The sequence below is a fragment of the Stegodyphus dumicola genome, chromosome X2, assembly GCF_044657685.1.
Source record: "Stegodyphus dumicola isolate Sdum_Otavi_A_Nest chromosome X2, ASM4465768v1".
In the NCBI taxonomy this organism is placed as follows: domain Eukaryota; kingdom Metazoa; phylum Arthropoda; class Arachnida; order Araneae; family Eresidae; genus Stegodyphus; species Stegodyphus dumicola.
This window is the reverse complement of record NC_140781.1, coordinates 94,062,615-94,069,256: the sequence shown is the minus strand read 5'-3', so window position 1 is coordinate 94,069,256 and position 6,642 is coordinate 94,062,615.

Sequence of the window (6,642 nt, the reverse complement as noted above, 5' to 3'; positions counted from 1 at the left end):
ACTTCCCTCCCCCCCCCCAAAAAAAGTCAAATATGAAAGTGATAAGAATATTCGACTCAAATTAAAAAATTTATATTCGTAACTTGTGTTAAATATGCGTATAGTTTGCTTCTGTAAGTACTGAAATGTTCTGAAAGCGTTAAGCGGCTTACAATTTGTTAATGCTCTTTACGGAGAAAATTGCAACGCAATGCCATTTTCCTCTTTTTCTAATGGAAGAAGGGATATAATCTAGAAAGTACGAATTCTATAGATTAAACACAAATGGAAACGTTAAATACGGATACTTAGATTGGATGATTCCTTTAACAATTAAAGCATGGTAGTTGCCGCAATGCGTATTGTTGCGCATGTTTTCAGCTTCACTGTTTCGCAGAGTTGAATTTCCTCTAATGTCCTTAATATTTATTCAACGATAGGGAATTTCCCGCCCCTAGCAAAGCGCCGCCCGGGGCAGGTACCCCTTTGCAACCCACGCTACGCCGCTAGTTATTACGAACACATATACAAAAGTTTACATCATGCTGCGGTCCAAACTGTTTTATCACTCGTAAGGGAACGGTTTTGGATTCCTCGTGGTCGAAAAGTAATTGGACAAGTTATTTCTCGCTGCATACCATGCAAGAGACATTCAGTTAAAGCCACAGAACTAGCTCCACTTTCACTTAGCAGAACAAACAGAGTATCAGTCTTTCAAGTAACATGTACAGATTTAGATGGCCCTATTTTTTCTTCGAGAAGGTATTTTAAAGCTTGGATAGTTTTATTTGAGTGAGCTGTATTTCATGATGTGCATTTAGAGCTAATCATATCCTTATCAACCAATGCATTTATGCAAGATTTACGTCACTTTTTTTACTTGGGGAGGAGATATTCCATCATATGTACCGACAACAGAATACTAAACTTATTAAACATTATCACAAAATTTACTTTAATGGAGAAATATACAATATATATTTTATTTATTAACGAAGAATATATAAAATATATATTCATTATTGAGAGAAATATTTAACGATGAATGTAGAGTGCCTCTGCCTAAAGTATTCTTAAATTGATATTAATGAAAACACAATCATATCAAACGAACTTAAACCATGAATTAAATAAAGTAACAAATTATGTGAAATTGAACAATTATGAGACTTATAAATTGGATTTGAAACTTATTTACTTTTTCATCTCATATGTCAAAATTTAAGTTTGATCTATTTCCTAAGCATGTTGTTTATCGTAAATTATCTACCCATAACTGTTAAATTTCCTTTTAATTCACGGTTAAAGTTCATTTGTATGATTGTGTTTTCATAAATATTAATTTAAGAATTCTTCAGTCAGGACCACTCTTCATACATCGTTAAATGTTGTTTCTCCCTTAAAATAAATGTTGTGATTATGTTTAATAAGTCAAGTATACATCTATTTCAAGGCAAAAGGTGGGAGAAAGTTAAGAATCGTTTTCTGTATTTATTATTTGACTCCAAATGGTAATGTTTAATTTTTAGAATTCCGAACCTAGTTTTAAAATACATATTTTAAGAATGTTTCTATGAATACAAGTTATTTTCAGGAAATGTTTTTTCAGCTGTTTTCATAATGACATCCATATTTATTTAGAATAAAAATCTACTGATTCTGCTGATGAAATACTAGACACAGAAATGATATTAAAATGGTGCGCAATAATGCTGCTGATTTTTCGGAGCCAAAGTTAAATATTGTGGCTTCAAAGAACGCAAAAGTGAAACAGAAAAATGAATGCAATTTCAAATATCAAAAATGTTCAAATACCAGCAAAAGTTCCTAATTTTAAGAGAAATGTGATTACAGTCAATTGAATTTTAACTTGAGGACTGATTAGTATGTATAAGTTAATGTTTAATAAAAGAATCTTATGAAAATTACCTAAATCTGAATGATAAAGAAAATACTCTACTTTATTTTAATAAAACGGCTCAGTACAATAGTTTTGTTAATGCCAAGAGCAAAGAAACACTTTAACTTGTATTATGAATATGAAAATAAAGCACTTGCTTTTTAATTATTATTAATTAAACATCAGACATTTCTAAAAGTTTGACTATTCGGTGTAAAATTTAATTTTTCATTAATAAGATAGATGTTATTTCCACTACTTTATAAAGTGTTTTCTCCCTCCTTTTCGCATATCTTCGTGATGCAGTTGGAAGCATACTCATCGCGTATTCCAGAGATCCAGGGTTCGAGTCTCAAGGAGGACACTGCACATTTTTCACGTCCCCTGCTTCAACAGAACCTAATGAGTCTACTAGTGGAGGCTGAACTAAAAAAGGTGGTGGACGATAATTCGTCGTCACCAGGATTTGGCGACTGGGTCCCCTAATCCCGAGTCACCCTTTAAAAGGGGGAATATATGAGGTATTTTCTCCCTCCTTTCCTCTCGTGCCTCACATGCATTCGCGGTGTAATCGGAAGCATACTCGACGCTTATTCGAGAGGTCCAGGTTTCGAATCCCGGCGAGACATTGACCATTTTTCAAGTCTCCTGCTTCAATGAATGACTCTGCAATTTCTCCTGATTTAAATTATCTCCTTTTCATCTTTCCTAAACATCATTAATGATTTTCACCAATACAATAATGTTGGAGAATTTTTTGGTGACAAAAGAACCTGTGCATCCGAGTCAGACTGTTTGTCTTGTTTTGATTGATTCATCTTTGGACACATAATGCTATGGTGGTTTTTCTTGCATATAATACACTTTATATAAGCTTTGCATATCTCAGAATTGTATCTACTAGTTTCAAACAAACGAAACAAGGCCCCTTTCCTTCAAAGTTTCCTTTTTCGCCTCCAGCTACATCTCGGCAGCCTTGAAGCATTCTGAGGTATTATAAAACCACTTTTTACAAAAAAAAAAAAAAAAAAAAAAAAAAAAAAAACAATGCTTGCCATTTTTCTCAGCTCTTTGCGTTTCATTAGATACAATACAAGATCCAGTGGGAATTTTTTCTTTCACTTTAAATTTTTCAAATTCTTGATCATTCGCAAACCCTGATCAAGCATCAAGCAAGTTGTAACCGCTCTTCACTTTTGACTTCCAAACGAAGAAAGTCTAATAAGTTTTTTAACATGTTCATCTCTCCTGCTTTAAAATAACCTAATGATTTTACAAGGTAAAGCAATGGAAATACTTATGAAATAATTCTATGTCGACAATCTAATCACAAGTGGCAAAAATAAAGATGAATGCATGACACTACAAATGCAGTCCAAAGATGTTATGAAAAACGGTTGTTTTGATTTACATTTCTGGCATGCACAGGAGACGAAGATCAAGATCATTCAGTTCTTGACTTAAATTGGAATACAGTGACTGACGAAGGTAAGTGCACGTTCCCCAAGGCAATAAGAAATTTAGAAGATATTGGTACTAAGAAATGTTACTTTCAAAAGTTAAAAATAACGTTTACGATCCAATTGGTTTTACACCCCCTGCTATGCTGTTTCCTATGTTTCTCTTGGAAGAGACTTGGAAAAGCAAAATAAGTTCGGATGACCCAGTTCCCAAGGATCTTCAGCTAAATATAATAGCTAGATGAAACACAGTCATTGCTTTCAAGAATGCTCTATTCCAAGTAGAATGCTTCATAGATAGACAGAAGATCCCCCTTTATACTTGTTTTCAGATGCATCAAGTAATGCTTATGCTTGCTGTGCATACCTATGTTGTAGGGAAAATTGAGAAGTATTTGTCAATTTAATTTCTGTTAAATCAAGAGTTTCACCAATGAATCGTTTAACTATACCCCAATTGGAGTTGTTAGGAGTTTTGCTTGCTGCTCGTTTAGCTCAAACTATAAAAGTTACACTGAAATTTCCTCTTAAAATCCTTTCTTGGACAAATTCTATGGCGACACTAGCTTTGATTTTGAATAAAACACTTCTGTTGGAAACTTAAGAAAGGAAATCAGAGAACTAACAGATATGGAAAACTAGAGATACGTTTCGGGAGAGCATAACCCTGTCAACGTCTCATCTCGATCATGTACTTGGAAGGAGCTTGTGAAAGAAAAAATGGTTGGAATGTCCCTTGTGGATGACGAATTCCAATGAAATATGGCAAAAAGAATCCATAACTTGTTCAGAAGGCGCACTGACTGAAACAAGAAAAGTTTTGATAGGTTCAACAAATATTCAAGACAACGAAAACTTCTGCTAAAAATTTCTTACTTTTCTGGTTAGCCTAAATTTATTGCGCATGATAGCCAGGATTTAAAGAACTTGCAGAATTTTTAAGAATAAAGAAACGAAAATGTCAATGAATTAAAATGCCAAAAAAAATTACTGAAGTTGAAGTTTTGCTCATCAAAATCATCGAGCGTGAGTGGTGCTCTGAAAGTAAGAGAAAATATGAAGGAACAATAGAGTTTAATTAAGAAAATGGTTTATTGAAGGTGAAGACTCGACTTCTTCTTGGAGAAGACAGTTGATGATTTTAAATACCAGATTGTTTTACCTGATCACTTAACAGTCAGACGTTATTAGTTATTACGAACACATATACAAAAGTTTACATCATGCTGGGGCCCAAACTGTTTTATCACTCGTAAGGGAACGATTTTGGATTCCTCGTGGACGAAAAGTAATTGGACAAGTTATTTCTCGCTGCATACCATGCAAGAGACATTCAGTTAAAGCCACAGAACTAGCTCCACTTTCACTTAGCAGAACAAACAGAGTATCAGTCTTTCAAGTAACATGTACAGATTTAGATGGCCCTATTTTTTCTTCGAGAAGGTATTTTAAAGCTTGGATAGTTTTATTTGAGTGAGCTGTATTTCATGATGTGCATTTAAAGCTAATTATATCATTATCAAGCAAAGCATTTATGCAAGCCTTACGTCACTTTTTTTTTTGGTTTGGGGAGGTAGAATTTCCATCATATGTACCGACAACAGAATACAAAACTTATTAAACATTATCACAAAATTTACTTTAAGGGAGAAATATACAATATATATTTTATTTATTAACGAAGAATATATAAAATATATACTAATTATTGAGAGAAATATTTAAAGATGAATGTAGAGTGGCTCTGCCTAAATAATTCTTAAATTGATATTAATGAAAACACAATCATATCAAACGAACTTAAACCATGAACTAAGAAAAGTAACAATTTATGTGAAACTGAACAATTTTGAGACTTATAAATTGGATTTGAAACTTATTTACTTTTTCATCTCATATGTCAAAATTTAAGTTTGATCTATTTCCTAAGCATGTTGCTTACCGTAAATTATCTACCCATAACTGTTAAATTTCCCATAATTTAATCCTTTTCTTAATTCATGGTTTTATTTGATAGGATTGTGTTTCCATAAATATTAATTTAAGAATTCTTTAGTCAGAACCATTTTTTATACATCATTAAATGTTGTTTGTCCCTTAAAATAAATGTTGTGATTATGTTTAATAAGTTTCATCTTTTAAATATACATCTATTTCAAGGCAAAAGGTGGGAGAACGTTAAGAATAGTTTTCTGTCTTTATTATTTGACTCCAAATTGTAATGTTTAATTTTTAGTATTTGGAACCTAGTTTTAAAATACGTATTTTAAGAATGTGTCTATGAATACAGTTTCTTTTTCAGGAAATGTTTTTTCAACTGTTTTCATAATGACTTCCATACCTATTTAGAAAAAAATCTACTGATTCTGCTGATGAAATACTAGACACAGAAATGATATTAAAATGATCCAATAATGCTGTTGACTTTTTGGAGCCAAAGTTAAATATTGTAGCTTCAAAAGAACGCAAAACTAAAACAGAAAAATAAATGCAATTCCAAATGTCAAAAATGCTCACCTATCAAAAAGTTCCTAATTTAAAGAGAAATGTGTTTACAGTCAATTTAATTTTAACTTGAAGACTGATTAGTATGTATAAGTTAATGTTTAATAAAAGAATCTTATGAAAATTACCTAAATCTTAACGATAAAGAAAATACTCTACTTTATTTTAATAAAACGGCTCAGTAGAATAGTTTTGTTAATGCCAAGAGGAAGGAAACACTTTCACTTGTATTATGAATATGAAAATAAAGCACTTGCTTTTTAATTATTATTAATTAAACATCAGACATTTCCAAAAGTTTGACTATTCGGTGAAAATTGAGTTCTTCATTAGTAAGGTAGATGTCATTTCCACTGAATGAATTTTGTATGTCACAGACAAAATTTGCATATTCCAAACTTTGTAAACGTTATAATTTTCCTTTTCAAGCTGTTCTGTTTCATTTTTGTTAAAATTTGTCGATTATATGGTTATTTCCTACCCAACTTGCAAAATCTCCCAATTGTTTTGAGCAGTGTATATGGTGCCTTTTAAATATCATCTTGCATGATAATGTATGCAATTCAAATTATTAGGTAATACCAGTTAAATAAATTTTTAAATGCTTTAGTTAAATGTCTGAAAATGAAAAAAAGAATGAATACTTACTGTATCAGAATTTTTTTTAAATGTGAACTACTTAATAAGCAGTCACTAAAATATAATACTCTATGTTACTTACACTGATGTCTACTCTACGCTATCGTATCATTATTAGCTTAACTTATAAAGGCATTAACTCTGTGATGCAAAACACAT